Genomic DNA, 15,872 nt, shown 5'->3' on the forward strand with positions numbered 1-15,872 from the left:
TTGGAGATTAATCCTTTGTCAGTTGCTTTGTCAGTTTGCAAATATATTCTCCCATTCTGAGGGTTGTCTTTTCGTCTTCTTTATGGTTTACTTTGCTCTGCAGAAGCTTTTAAGTTTCATCAGGTCCCATTTGTTTATTTTTGTTTTTATTTCCACTTCTCTAGGAGGTGGGTCAAAAAGGAACTTGCTGTGATTTATGTCATAGAGTGTTCTGCCTATGTTTTCCTCTAAGAGATTTATAGTGTCTGGCCACACATTTCAGTCTTTAATCCATTTGGAGTTTATTTTTGTGTATGGTGTTAGGGAGTGTTCTAATTTCATTCTTTTACATGTAGCTGTCCAGTTTTCCCAGCACCACTTATTGAAGAGGCTGTCTTTTCTCCAGTGTGTACTCTTACCTCCTTTATCAAAGATAAGGGGAACATATGTCTGTGGGTTTATCTCTGGGCTTTCTGTCCTGTTCCATTGATCTATATTTCTGTTTTTGTGCCAGTACCATACTGTCTTGATTACTGTAGCTTTGTAGTATAGTCTGAAGTCAGGGAGCCTGATTCCTCCAGCTCCTTTCTTCTTTCTGAAGATTGTTTTGGCTATTTGGGGTCTTTTGTGTTTCCATACAAATTGTGAAATTTTTTGTTCTAGTTCTGTGAAAAATGCCATTGGTAGTTTGATGGGTATTGCGTTGAATCTGTAGATTGCTTTGGGTAGTATAGTTATTTTCACAAGATTGATTCTTCCAATCCAAGGACATGGTATATCTCTCCATCTGTTTGTATCATCTTTACTTTCTTTCATCAGTATCTTATAGTTTTCTGCATACAGGTCTTTTGTCTCCTTAGATAGGTTTATTCCCAGGTATTTTATTCTTTTCGTTGCAGTGGTAAATGGGAAGTGTTTCCTTAATTTGTCTTTCAGATTTTTCATCATTAGTATATAGGAATGCAAGAGATTTCTGTGCATTAGTTTTGTATCCTGCTACTTTACCAAATTCATTGATTAGCTCTAGTAGTTTTCTGGAAGCATCTTTAGGATTCTCTTTGTATAGTATCATGTCATCTGCAAACAGTGACAGTTTTACTTCTTCTTTTCTGATTTGGATTCCTTTTATTTCTTTTTTTTCTCTGATTGCTGTAGCTAAAACTTCCAAAACCATGTTGAATAATAGCGGTGAGAGTGGGCAACCTTGTCTTGTTCCTGATCTTAGTGGAAATGGTTTCAGTTTTTCACCACTGAGAATGATGTTGGCTGTGGGTTTGTCGTATATGGCCTTTATTATGTTTAGGTAAGTTCCCTCTATGCCTACTTTCTGGAGAGTTTTTATCATAAATGGGTATCGAATTTTGTCAAGAGCTTTCTCTGCATCTGTTGAGATGATCATATGGTTTTTGTTCTTCAGTTTGTTAATGTGTTTTATCACATTGATTGATTTGCGTACATTGAAGAAGCCTTGCATTCCTGGGGTAAGCCCCAGTTGATCATGGTGTATGATCCTTTTATTGTGCTGTTGGATTCTGTTTGCTAGTATTTTGTTGAGGATTTTTGCATCTATGTTCATCAGTGATACTGGCCTGTAGTTTCCTTTCTTTGTGACATCTTTGTCTGGTTTTGCTATTAGCGTGATGGTGACCTCTTAGAATGAGTTTGGGAGTATTCCTCTCTCTGCTATATTTTGGTAGAGTTTGAGAAGGATAGGTGTTAGCTCTTCTCTAAATGTTTGATAGAATTCGCCTGTGAAGCCGTCTGGTCCTGGACTTTTGTTTGTTGGAAGATTTTTAATCACAGTTTCAATTTCAGTGCTTGTGATTGGTCTGTTTAAATTTTCTCTTTCTTTCTGGTTCAGTCTTAGAAGGTTGTGCTTTTCTAAGAATTTGTCCATTTCTTCCACGTTGTCTATTGTATTGGCATATAGTTGCTTGTAGTAATCTCTCATGATCCTTTGTATTTCTGCAGTGTCAGTTGTTACTTCTCCTTTTACATTTCTAATTTGTTGATTTGAGTCTTCTCCCTTTTTTTCTTGATGAGTCTGGCTAATGGTTTATCAATTTTGTTTATCTTCTCAAAGAACCAGCTTTTTGTTTTATTGATCTTTGCTATCATTTCCTTCATTTCTTTTTCATTTATTTCTCATCTGATCTTTATGATTTCTTTCCTTCTGCTAACTCTGGAATTTTTTTGTTCTTTGTTCTCTAATTGCTTTAGTTGTAAGGTTAGGTTGTTTATTTGAGATGTTTCTTGTTTCTTGAGATAGGATTGTATTGTTGTAAACTTCCCCTTAGAACTGCTTTTGCTGCATCCCATAGATTTTGGGTCATTATTTTTTCATTGTCATTTGTTCCTAGGTATTTTTTGTTTCCTCTTTGATTTCTTCAGTGATTTCTTGGTTATTTAGTAGCATATTGTTTAGCCTCCATGTGTTTGTATTTTTTTATAGTTTTTTTTCCTGTAATTGATATCTAGTTTCATAGCATTGTGGTCAGAAAAGGCACTTGATAGGATTTCAATTTTCTTATATTTACCAAGGCTTGGTTTGTGACCCAAGATATGATCTATCCTGGAGAATGTTCCATGAGCACTTGAGACGGAAGTGTATTCTGTTGTTTTTGTATGGAATGTCTTATAAATATCAATTGATTTTCTTCTCATCTGTGCTGAAGTTGTGTGTGGAGTCTGTTTTGACGCCAGGACTCCCTAAAAGACGTTGATGTTGGGCACCAAAGGTGGCGCGGGATTCATGGTGAAGGTCCGGGGTTTGTCTTGGTCTTGCCCGGCCAACAAAGTGCAGCAGTTTTTTTCTGACTGCAAAATTCAAAATGAGGCTCAAGGTGTTCGTTTCATCTACACCAGAGAAGGCAGACCGAGTGGCGAGGGTTTAGTTGAACTTGAATCAGAAGATGAAGTCAAATTGGCCCTGAAAAAAGACAAAGAAACTATGGGACACAAATATGTTGAAGTATTCAAGTCAAACAACATTGAAATGGATTGGGTGTTGAAGCATACTGGTCCAAATAGTCTTGACACGGCCAATGATGGTTTTGTACAGCTTAGAGGACTCCCCTTTGGATGTAGCAAGGAAGAAATTGTTCAGTTCTTCTCAGGGTTGGAAATCGTGCCAAATGGGATAACATTGCTGGTGGACTTCCAGGGGAGGAGTACGGGGGAGGCCTTCGTGCAGTTTGCTTCACAGGAAATAGCTGAAAAGGCTCTAAAGAAACACAAGGAAAGAATAGGGCACAGGTATATTGAAATCTTTAAGAGCAGTCGAGCTGAAGTTAGAACTCACTATGATCCACCACGAAAACTTATGCCCATGCAATAGCCAGGTCCCTATGGCAGAGGGTATAACAGCATTGGAAGAGGAGCTGGCTTTGAAAGGATGAGGCGTGGTGCTTATGGTGGGGGTTATGGAGGCTATGATGATTATATGTCTATAATGATGGCTATGGATTTGGGTCAGATAGATTTGTTTTTCAGGAATGTGAGATCACAGATATGGGGATGGTGGCTCTACTTTCCAGAGCACAACAGGACACTATGTACACATGCATGGATTACCTTACAGAACTACTGAGAATGGCATTTATAATTTTTTTTTCACCACTCAACCCTGTGAGAGTACATATTGAAATTGGTCCTGATGGCAGAGCAACTGGTGAAGCAGATGTCAAGTTTGCAACTCATGAAGATGCTGTGACAGCTATAGCAAAAGATAAAGCAAATATGCAACACAGATATGTAGAGCTCTTGAATTCTACAGCAGGAGCAAGCAGTGGTGCTTATGGTAGCCAAATGATGGGAGTCATGGGCTTGTCAAACCAGTCTAGTTATGGCGGCCCAGCCAGCCAGCAGCTGAGTGGTCATTATGGAGGTGGCTATGGTGGCCAGAGCAGCATGAGTGGATATGACCAAGTTTTACAGGAAAACTCCAGTGATTTTCAATCAAACACTGCATAGGCAGCCAAGGAGCACTGAACAGCAGCTACTTCAGTAGTGGAAGCTGAGCATCTATGGGAGTGAATGGAATGGGAGGGATGTCTAGCATGTCCAGTATGAGTGGTGGATGGGGAATGTAATTGATTCTGATCACTGACTCTTGGTCAACATTTTTTAAAAGAAAAATAAAACTTAAGTTTTAACAGTTTTGCAATACAAGCTTGTGATTTATGCTTACTCTAAGTGGAAATCAGGATTGTGTTAAAGACTTAAGTTTCAGTATTTTTGAACACAAACATTCATTTAGGATGTAACTAGGTTGAGTAATCTATTACTGTTAAATAATTTTCAGCTTTTCTCAAGTTATATTGTAGGATGTATTTAAGCAGTAGGTTTATTTAGGTTAAAACAGCTGAATTATGTTAAATGTTGCTTGCACCACATTACGTTGAACACTGTTTGGATGCATTGTTGAAAGACATGCTTTTTTGTAAAAGTCAATATAGGAGCTGTGTCTACAATTAAAAGTGAAACATTTGGCATGTTTATTAATTCTAGATTCATTTAATAACCTCTATGGTACGTAAGTTTAAGCTTTTTTTTTAAGTTAATGGGGAAAATTTGAGACGCAATACCAATACTTTAGGATTTTGGTCTTGGTGTTTGTATGAAATTCTGAGGCCTTGATTTAAATCTTTTCATTGTATTGTGATTTTCCTTTTAGGTGTATTGCGCTAAGTGAAACTTGTCGAATAAATCTTCCTTTTAAAAACTGAAAAATAAATCAATTAAGTCCATCTTGTTTAATGTATTATTTAAAACTTGTGTGTCCTTAGTTATTTTCATTTTGGATGATCTGTCCATTGGCGAAAGTGGGGTGTTAAAGTCCCCTACTATGATTGTGTTACTGTCGATTTCCCCTTTTATGGCTGTTAGCATTTTCCTTATATATTGAGGTGCTCCTATGCTGGGTGCATAAATATTTACCATTGTTATATCTTCTTCTTGGATTGATCCCTTCATCATTATGTAATGTCCTTCTTTGTCTCTTGTAATAGTCTTTATTTTAAAGTCTAGTTTGTCTGATATGAGAATTGCTACTCCAGCTTTCTTTTTATTTCCATTTGCATGGAATATCTTTTTCCATCCCTTCACTTTCAGTCTGTATGTGTCCCTAGGTCTGAATTAGGTCTCTTGTAGACAGCCTATATATGGGTCTTGTTTCTGTATCCATTCAGCCAGTCCATGTCTTTTGGTTGGAGCATTTAATCCATTTACATTTAAGGTAGTTATTGATATGTATGTTCCTATTACCATTTTCTTAATTGTTTTGGGTTTGTTTTTGTAGTTCTTTTCCCTCTCTTTTGTTTCCTGCCTAGAGAAGTTCCTTTAGCATTTGTTTTAAAGCTGGTTTGGTGGTGCTGAATTCTCTTAGCTTTGCTTGTCTGTAAGTGTTTTAATTTCTCATTTGAATGAGATCCTTACTGGGTAGAGTAATCTTGGTTGTAGATTTTTCCCTTTCATCACCTAAATTTGTCCTGCCACTCCCCTCTGGCTTGCAGAATTTCTGCTGAAAGACCAGCTGTTAACCTTATGGGGATTCCCTTGTATGTTATTTGTTGCTTTTCCCTTGCTGCTTTTAATATTTTTTCTTTGTATTTAATTTTTGATAGTTTGATTAATATGTGTCTTGGTGTGTTTCTCCATGGACTTATTCTGTATGGGACCCTCTGTGCTTTCTGGACTTGATTGACTATTTCCTTTCCCATATTAGGGAAGTTTTCAACTATAATCTCTTCAAATATTTTTCAGTCCCTTTCTTTTTCTCTTCTTCTGGGACCCCTATAATTCGAACGTTGGTGCATTTAATGTTGTCCCGGAGGTCTCTGAGGCTCTCCTCAATTCTTTTCATTCTTTTTCTTTATTCTGCTCTGTGGTAGTTATTGCCACTATTTTATCTTCCAGGTCACTTATCTGTTCTTCTGCCTCAGTTATTGTGCTATTGATTTCTTCTAGAGAATTTTTAATTTTATTTATTGTGTTGTTCATCTTGTTTGCTCTTTAGTTCTCCTAGGTCATTCTTAAACATTTCTTGTATTTTCTCCATTCTATTTCCAACATTTTGGATCATCTTTACTATCATTACTCTGAATTCTTTTTCAGGTAAACTGCCTATTTCCTCTTCATTTGTTTGTGCTGGTGGGTTTTTACTGTGCTCCTTCATCTGCTGCGTATTTCTCTGTCTTCTCATTTTACTTAACTTACTGCGTTTGGGGTCTCCCTTTTGCAGTTTGCACATTCGTAGTTCCCATTGTTTTTGGTGTCTGCCCCCAGTGGGTAAGGTTGGTTCAGTGTGTTGTGTAGGCTTCCTGGTGGAGGGGACTAGTGCCTGTGTTCTGGTGGATGAGGCTGGATCTTGTCTTTCTGGTGGGCAACACCACGTCCAGTCGTGTGTTTTGGGGTGTCTGTGAATTTATTATGATTTTAGGCAGCCTCTCTGCTAATAGGTGGGATTGTGTTCCTGTCTTGATAGTTATTTGGCATGGGGTGTCCAGCACTGGAGCTTGCTAGTCATTGAGTGGAGCTGGGTCTTAGCACTGAGATGGAGACCTCAGGGAGAGCTCTTGCCAATTGATATTATGTGGGGCCAGGAGTTCTCTGGTGGTCCAATGTCCTGAACTCAGCTCTCCCACCTTAGAGGCACAGGCCTGACACCTGGCTGGAGCCCCAAGACCCTGTCATTTACATGGTGAATGTCAAGACCACTAATCTCCCCGCCAACAACTCCAGAATGTCAGCAGCCAGAGTTTGATTGTTCCAGTCAGGAGATTGAATGGGTCATCTCACCATTGCTGCCTCTCCAACAGACTCAAGAATTCTCCTCTAAACACTTTGAAGAAGCAGTGCTGTAGTCCAATGGGTTGGCAGCGGGTCAGCAGAGATCCCTCCAAGAGATCCTGAGAGAACTGCAGTAATTTTCACCTGTTCCTCATCCTCCACCAGTGCTATGGTGCTGCCATAATACTTCCATACAAAGGCCCTGCGTTTCTCTTTTTGAATTATGGTTTTCTCTGGGTATATGCCCAGTAGTAGGATTGCTGGGTCATATGGTAGTTCTATTTTTAGTTTTTTAAGGAACCTCCATACTTTTTTCCATAGTGGTTGTGTCAATTTACATTCCCACCAACAGTGTAGGAGGGTTCCCTTTTTACCACACCCTTTGCAGCATTTATTGTTTCTAGATTTTTTTGATAATGGCCATTCTGACAGGTGTGAGGTGATACCTCATTGTAGTTTTGATTTGCATTTCTCTAATAATTAGTGATGTTGAGCATCTTCTTATGTGCCTCTTGGCCATCTGCTTGTCTTGCTTGGTGAAATGCCTATTTAGGTCTTCTGCGCATTTTTACCTGGATTGTTTGTTTTTTTGACGTTGAGCTCCATGAGCTGTTTGTATATTTTGGAGATTAATCCTTTGTCTGTTGTTTCAGTTGCAAATATATCCTCCCATTCTGAGGGTTATCTTTTCATCTTGTTTATGGTTTCCTTTGCTGTGCAAAAGCTTTTAAGTTTCATTAAGGTCCATTTGTTTATTTTTGTTTTTATTTCTGTTACTCTAGGAGGTGGGTCAAAAAATATCTTGCTGTGGCTTATGTCAGAGTGTTTTTCCTATGTTTTCCTCTAAGCCTGGTCTTACATTTGAGTCTTTAATCCATTTGGAGTTTATTTTTGTGTATGGTGTTGGGTCGTTTTCTAATTTCATTCTTTTACATGTAGCTGTCCAGTTTTCCCAGCATCACTTATTGAAGAGGCTGTCTTTTCTCCATTGTATGTTCTTGCCTCCTTTGTCATAAATTAGGTGCCCATATGTGCGTGGGATTATCTCTGGGCCTTCTATCCTGTACGATTGATCTGTATTTCTGTTTCTGTGCCAGTACCATACTGTCTTGATTACTGTAGCTTTGTGGTATAGTTTGAAGTCAGGGAGCCTGATTCCTCCAACTTCGTTTTTCTTTCTCAAGATTACTTTGGCTATTCGGGGTCTTTTGTGTTTCCATATGAATTGTAAGATTATTTTGTCCTAAATCTGTGAAGAATGCCATTGGTAGTTTGATAGGGATTGCATTGAATCTGTAGATTGCTTTGGGTAGTATAATTATTTTCACAAAATTGATTCTTACAATCCGAGAACATGGTATATTTCTCCATCTGTTTATGTCATCTTTTATTTCTTTTATAAAAAATAAATTTATTTATTTTTGGCCGTGTTGGGTCTTCGTTGCTGCATGCGGGCTTTCTCTAGTTGTGGTGAGCAGGGGCTATGCTTTGTTGTGGTGCGTGGGCTTCTCATTGCAGTGGCTTCTCTTGTTGTGGAGCACAGGCTCTAGGCGCATGCGCTTCAGTAGTTGCGGTGCACGGGCTCAGTAGTTTTGGCTCATGGGCTCTAGAGCTCAAGCTCAGTAGTTGTGGCACATGGACTTAGTTGCTCGGTGACATGTGGGACCTTCCCAGACAAGAGCTCGGACCTGTGTCCCCTGCATTGACAGGCAGATTCTTAACCACCAGAGAAGTCCTCTTTGATTTCTTTCATAAGTCTTTTATAGTTTTCTGAGTACAAGTCTTTCACCTCCTTAGGTAGGTTTATTCCTAGGTATTTCATTCTTTTTGTTGCAGTGGTAAATGGGAGTGTTTCCTTAATTTCTCTTTCTGATTTTTCATTGTTTGTACATAGGAATGCCAGAGATTTCTGTGCGTTAATTTTGTATCCTGCAACCTTGCCAAATTCATTGATTAGTTCTAGTCATTTTTTGGTGGCATCGTTAGGAATTTCTGTGTACAGTATCATGTCATCGGCAAATAGTGACAGCTTTACTTCTTCTTTTTCAATTTGTATTCCTTTTATTTCTTTTTCTTCTCTGATTGCTGTGGCTAGGACCTCAAAAACTATGTTGAATAAGAGTGGCGAGAGTGGGGACTTCCCTGGTGGCACAGTGGTTAAGAATCTGCCTGCCAATGCAGGGGACATGGGTTCAAACCCTGGTCTGGGAAGATCCTGCATGCCAGGGACAACTAAGCCCTTGTGCCACAACTACTGAGCCTGTGCTCTTGAGCCACAACTACTGAGCCCACATGCCACAACTACCAAAGCCCATGCCCCTAGAGCCTGTGCTCTGCAACAAGATAAGCCACCGCAATGAGAAGCCTGTGCACCACAACAAACAGTAGCCCCTGCTCGCCACAACTAGAGAAAGCCTGCACACAGCAACAAAGACCTAGTGCAACCAAAATTAAAAATAAATAAATAAATAAATTTACTAAAAACAAAAAAATGTGTGGCGAGAGTGGACATCCTTGTCTTGTTCCTGATCCTAGTGGAAATGCTTTCAGTTTTTCACCACTGAGTATGATGCTTGCTGTGGGTTTGTCATATATGGCCTTTATTATGTTGAGGAGGTTCCCTCTATGCCCATTGTTGGGAGAATTTTTAACAAAAAGCAGTGTTGAGTTTTGGCAAAACTTTTTCTGCATGTATTGAGATGATGGTATGGTTTTTATTCCTTAATTTGTTGATGTGGTGTATCACATTGATTGATTTGCGTATATTGAAGAATCCTTGCATCCCTGGGATAAATCCCACTTGATCATGGTGTATGATCCTTTTAATGTGCTGTTGTATTCTGTTGCTAGTATTTTGTTCAGGATTTTTGCATCTATGTTCATCAGTGATATTGGTGTCCAATTTTCTTTTTTTGTGATATCTTTTTCTGGTTTTAGTATCAGGGTGATGGTGGCTTCATAGAATGAATTTGGGAGTGTTTCTTCCTATGAAATTTTTTGGAAGAGTTTGAGAAGGATGGGTGTTAGCTCTTCTCTAAATGTTTGATAGAATTCACCTGTGAAGCCATCTGGTTCTGGACTTTTGTTGGTTGGAATATTTTTAATTGTGGTTTCAATTTCATTACTTGTGATAGGTCTGTTTATATTTTCTAATTCTTCCTGGTTCAGTATTGGAAAATTGTACCTTTCCAAGAATTCGTTCATTTCTTCGTGGTTGTCCATTTTAATGGCATATAGGTGTTTGTAGTAGTCTCTTATAATCCTTTGTATTTCTGCAGTGTAAGTTGTGCTTTCTCCTTTTTCATTTCTAATTTTATTGATTTGCATCCTCTTTTTTTTTTCTTGATGAGTTTGGCTAAGGGTTTATCAATTTTATTTATCTTCTCAAAGAACCAGCTTTTAGTTTTACTGAGCTTTGCTACTGTTTTCTTAGTTTCTATTTCATTTATTTCTTCTCTGATCTTTATGATTTCTTTCCTTCACCTGACTTTGGGTTTTCTTTGTTATTCTTTCTCTAGTTGTTTTAAGTGTAGTGATAGATTGTTTATTTGAGATTTTTTTTGTTTCTTGAGGTGAGATTGAATTGCTATAGACTTCCCTCTTAGAACTGCTTTTGCTGTGTCCTATAAGTTTTGGGTCATCGTGTTTTCGTTGTCATTTGTTTCTATGTATTTTTCTTTGATTTCTTCAGTGATCTCTTGGTTATTTACTAGCACACTGTTTAGCTTCCATGTATTTGTGTTTTTTATAGTTTTTTTCCTGTAATTGATTTCCAGTCTCATAGTGTTGTGGTCAGAAAAGATGCTTGATATGATTTCAATTTTCTCAAATTTTTCAAGTCTTGATTTGTGACCCAATATATGATCTATCCTGGAGAATGTTCCATGTGCACTTGAGAAGAAAGTGTATTCTGCCACTTTTGGGTAGAGTGTTCTACAAATATCAATTAGATTTATCTGGTCTATTGTGTCATTTAAAGCTTGTGTTTCCTTATTTATTTTCTGTTTGGATGATCTGTCCATTGGTGTAAGTGGGGTCCCCTACTATTATTGTGTTACTGTCGATTTCTCCTTTTCTGGTTGTTAGCATTTTCCTTATATATTGAGGTGCTCCTATGCTGGATGCGTAAACATTTATAACTGTTATATCTTCTTCTTGGATTGATCCTTTGATCATTATGTAGTGTCCCTCCTTATCTCTTGTAACAGTCTTTATTTTAAAGTCTATTTTATCTGATACGAGTATTGCTACCCCAGCTTTCTTTTGATTTGCATTTGCATGGAGTATCTTTTTCCAACCATTCACTTTTGGTCTGTATGTGTCCCTAGGTCTGAAGTGGGTCTCTTGTAGACAGCGTATATACGGGTCGTGTTTTTATATCCATTCAGCCAGTCTGTGTGTTTTGGTTGGGGCATTTAATCTATTTGCATTCAAGGTTATTATCGATATGTATGTTCCTGTTACCATTTTCTTAATCATTTTGGTTTGCTTTTGTGGGTGTTTTTCTTCTCTTGTGTTTCCCACTTAGAGAAGTTTCTTTAGCATTTGTTGTAAAGCTGGTTTGGTGGTTCTGAATTCTCTTATCTTTGGTTGTCCGAAAAGGTTTTGATTTCTCCATTGAATCTTAATGAGATCCTTGCTGGGTAGAGTAATCTTGGTTGTAGGTTTTTCCCTTTCATCACTTTAAGTATATCCTGCAACTCCTTTCTGGTCTGCAGAGTTTCCGCTGAGAAATCAGCTGATAACCTTATGGGGATTCCTTTGTATGTTATTTTTTGTTTTTCCTTTGCAGCTTTTAGTATTTTTTCTTTGAATTTAATTTTTGTTAGTTTGATTAATATGTGTCTTTTTCCTAGGGTTTATCCTGTATGGGACTCTCTGTGCTTCCTGGATTTGGGTGACTATTTCCTTTCCCATGTGAGGGAAGTTTTCAACTATAATCTCTTTGAATATTTTCTCAGACCCTTTCATTTTCCTCTTCTTCTTCTAGGACCCCTATAATTTGAATGTTGGTGCATTTAGTGTTGTCCCAGAGGTCTCTGAGATTGTCTTCAACTCTTTTCGTTCTTTTTTCTTTATTCTGCTCCTTGGCAGTTATTTGCACCATTTTGTCTTCCACCTCACTTATTCGCTCTTCTGCCTCAGTTATTCTTTCATTGATTCCCTCTAGTGTATTTTTCATTTCACTTATTGTGTTTTTCATCTCTGTTTGTTTGTTTCTTCATTCTTCTAGATTTTGTTAAACATTTCTTGTATTTTCTCAATCCATGCCTCCATTCTATCCGAGATCCTGGATCATCTTTACTATCATTACTTTGAATACTTTTTCAGGTAGATTGCCTATTTCCTCTTCTGTTATTTGGTCTTGTAGGTTTTTACCTTTCTCCTCATCTGTGACATATTTTTTTGCCGTCCCTTTTTTTTTTTGGAGTGGGATTGTTTTCCTGTTTTACTAGTTGTTTGGCCTGAGGCTTCCAACGCTGGTGTTTGTAGGCTATTATGTGGAGCTGGGTCTTGGTGCTGAGAAAAGGAACTCTGTGAGACCTCAGTCCGATGAATATTTCCTGGGGTCTGAGGTTCAGACTCAGTGGTTCAGACTCAGAGCTCCCACCACAGGAGTTTCGGCCTGACCCCAGGCTTGTGAACCAAGATCCCGCAAGCCGCATGGGGTGGCAAAAAAAAAAAAGAGGAGAGAGAAGAGTAACAAAATAAAAAATAAAATTAGACCAGGAAACTAACAGATATGTTAGAAACAATGTAAAAATAAAAATATAGATGAATCAGGGCTTCCCTGGTGGCGCAGTGGTTGAGAGTCCGCCTGCCGATGCAGGGGACACGGGTTCGTGCCCCGGTCTGGGAAGATCCCACATGCCGCGGAGCGGCTGGGCCCGTGAGCCATGGCCGCTGGGCCTGCGCGTGCGGAGCCTGTGCTCCGCAACGGGAGAGGCCACAACAGTGAGAGGCCCATGTACCGCAAAAAAAAAAAAAAAAAAATATATAGATGAATCAACAACTGGCAGGTACATCAGTACCACAATAGTAAAAAAATGGAAGAGGGAAAAGGAAAACAAAATAGAGAGTGGGGGAAGGCCTTGGCTGTGGAGAGTGGGGCCTAAGCAAGGGTGAGGTTTGGGTGGTGGGTGGGGCCTATGCTTAGGACCCACAGGGCTGGAAAAAGCCCTGGGGGCTGTGGTGGGTGGACCTTAGGCTCAAGGAACAGAAGGGGCCCAGGTGTGCCCCCCACCCCTGGTCTCAGAGGGCAGGGCACCTCACCTGGGAGCTCAGCAGGCTACCTGGGCCTGAGTGGGTGGAGCAATCGCCCTCTGCTCCTCTCCCACTCCTCCTGGAGGGCCCCTCCCACATGCCTCTCCTGATGTCTGCCCATCTTTTTGACAACTGCTTTTTAACTCAAAAATCTCTACATTGGGACAGATCTTTTCCCTGAGCAGCAGATTCATATACCCAGTTGCCTACTTGAATGATTTCTAGGTTCCTCAAATCAAAATGTCCCCAACTGAACTATCCCCCTAACCTGATCCTTCACCAATATCTCTCCTCTCAGCAGCAGCATGACTATCCACCCAATAGCCCCTGCTAGAAACTACTAGTCAGTCTTAACTCCTCCTCTCCCTTTTCTGCAGTGTCTAATCATTCATCATGTCCTATTTTTATTTATTTATTTATTTATTTATGGCTGCATTGGGGGGGGCTACTCTTCGTTGTGGTGCGCTGGCTTCTCATTGCGGTGGCTTTTCTTGTTGCAGAGTATGTGCTCTAGGTGCGCAGGCTTCAGTAGTTGTGGCACACGGGCTCAGTAGTTGTGGCTCATGGGCTCTTGAGAGCAGGCTGAGTAGTTGTGGAGCACAGGCTTAGTTGCTCTGCGGCATGTGGGATATTCCTGGACCAGGGCTCGAACCCGTGTCCCCTGAATTGGCCGGTGGATTTTTAACCACTGCACCACCAGGGAAGTCCCACCATATCCTATTGATTGTCTCCTAAATATCTTTTTTTTGTAAATATTTTGAATCTACCCACTTACCTATGCTACAGTACAATCCATTATTTACATACAAGAAATTTTTTCCTGAATTTTTTCAAATCAGATTTTCTAAAATCTGGTCATCTATTTCCTGTTATACTTTTCTATAATATTTTGACTTACCTTTAGGATAAAAGCCAACCCCCTTAGCATGGTTTACAGTCATTATCCAGGCCCAGACTATCTTTCTAGCCTGGCCTCCAAGTTCCAGCTACAGAGAACTTTTTTTTTTCTCATGCTGCACGGCTTGTGGGATCTTAGTTCCCTGACCAGGGATTGAACCCATGGCCTTGTCAGTGAAAGCGCAGCGTCTTAACCACTGGACCGCCAAGGAATTCCCAAACATATTTCTATTCTTCAAATGTCCTGTATTGCTTCTGAGGCTTATAAGAGCTCTTCAGTTTGTCTAGAACACTCTCTCCCCTCTTTTTGTTTGTTTGGCTAATTCTTAGCAACCTTTTAGGTCTCAGTTAAGAATTTCATTTCTGGTTTATCCTCTTTGACCCCTAAAATAGGCTAGTTCCCTCTACTATATGCTTCATAGCACACATTGATGATTATAATTGCTTGTTGAATTTTCTTTGTTTCCCACTAACTCCTGGACAACAGTTTTGTTCACTGTTGCATTTCCAACACTTATCACGTAGTAATGGCTCAATAAATACTTGTTAAATGAATGAATGAATGAATGAATGATGTTTAATGGGCTTTAATGTCCACTGCCCATATTTTATAGCACTACTTCCTCATTGGAACTCTTATTTTGATTTCTTTCTTAATTAGCTGAATATATACTTAAGATTTCCTTAAAGAAGTGAACACGAATGGTATGCTTATTCTGAAGTCTCTCATTTTTCTCTTGCCGTTACACATGAACACATTGGCTCACACTTGGTTCATACTTACACAATGGCTTGGATTTCAAATTGTATCCCTGCAAATTTGTTAAAAAGTCTGTTATAGTGGAAGCTCTACATGAGGACTACCAGATTTTTGGTCATTTATAAGTAGTCTGTTTTAGTCTGCCTAATGCCTATAAGATCCTTGTTATCTAATTTTTTTCCCAAGGTATGTCTAGATGTGAGTCTTCTTCCATTAATTTCATTAATTTATTTTTAAGCCTTCTGTTAGGTCTGGACATTTTTATTCAATTTGTCTTTGATTTACTATTACTTCTGTCCAAATTCTTTTGGGTTACTCTTCAGACATACTCATAATTCTCAGTTTGGGTTTTATCTCATCTTCTCTTCTTTTGTCCTTCTGAATATGTTTTGGACAGGCCATGACTTCTTGCTTTCTTACTGAGGGTGTCAAACAGTTTTCTAATTGAAAATCACTTTCAGAGATAAGTAAAACTCTGAATCTTCTGGACTATGTTCATTTTCCTTTTTCTATATTATTTTTTATATCTCTCTTGGGTGAGAAAAGGGCTTGGGTATCTGATATGGACCAGGGTTCCCAGGATTTGAGGCAAGTTGTATGCCAGTAGGCAGGGCTGGCCACTAGCTATGGGTAGGGAGCAAAAGGTAACCCAAGTCTAAGAGCTTTGCAGTCTTGAGAAGCAGACAATAATCTGAAACATGAAATCTGTGGGGTAAGGTGAACCAAGAACTGGATCTTTTTCAAAGATTGTCAGGCAAGATTGACCTTAGTTAGTAGGTGCTGGAGACAAAACCAGGAATGCTAACCTGAGGAAATAAAACACATGAACATATGATAGCTTTTCATAGTGCTAGATTTGGTGGAAATTATTAAGACCTTAAGTCAGTTTGGACAGTTTTCTCCGCTCTTTGTTTTCTCATCTACAGGCAGTATACTCTTCATATGCCCAGGCGGAAGTATGGATTTCCTTTGGCTCTACTCTTAGATCTTTAGCTAGAGACCAGATTAGTATGCCCACGTCCAGGGTAGCCCCAGTGTTTCTTCTTACCTTGCTCTGCTATACTTCGATGGGACATTGTGGAACTAATGTTACTGCCTGAGGGATAGGAACTAACTGATTCTCTGACAAAACAAACCAACGGAATTCATGATCTGCTATCAGCTCAGAAAACACTGTGACCAG

The 15,872-nt window shown here is 39.2% G+C and overlaps 1 pseudogene; it reads left to right on the top strand.

Annotated features, from left to right (window-relative positions):
* Positions 1 to 2,704: 2,704 nt before the first annotated feature.
* Positions 2,705 to 3,951, top strand: LOC136121112 (heterogeneous nuclear ribonucleoprotein H-like; annotated as a pseudogene).
* Positions 3,952 to 15,872: the final 11,921 nt, after the last annotated feature.

The sequence above is a fragment of the Phocoena phocoena genome, chromosome 1 (genome assembly GCF_963924675.1).
Source record: "Phocoena phocoena chromosome 1, mPhoPho1.1, whole genome shotgun sequence".
Classification (NCBI taxonomy): Eukaryota; Metazoa; Chordata; class Mammalia; order Artiodactyla; family Phocoenidae; genus Phocoena; species Phocoena phocoena.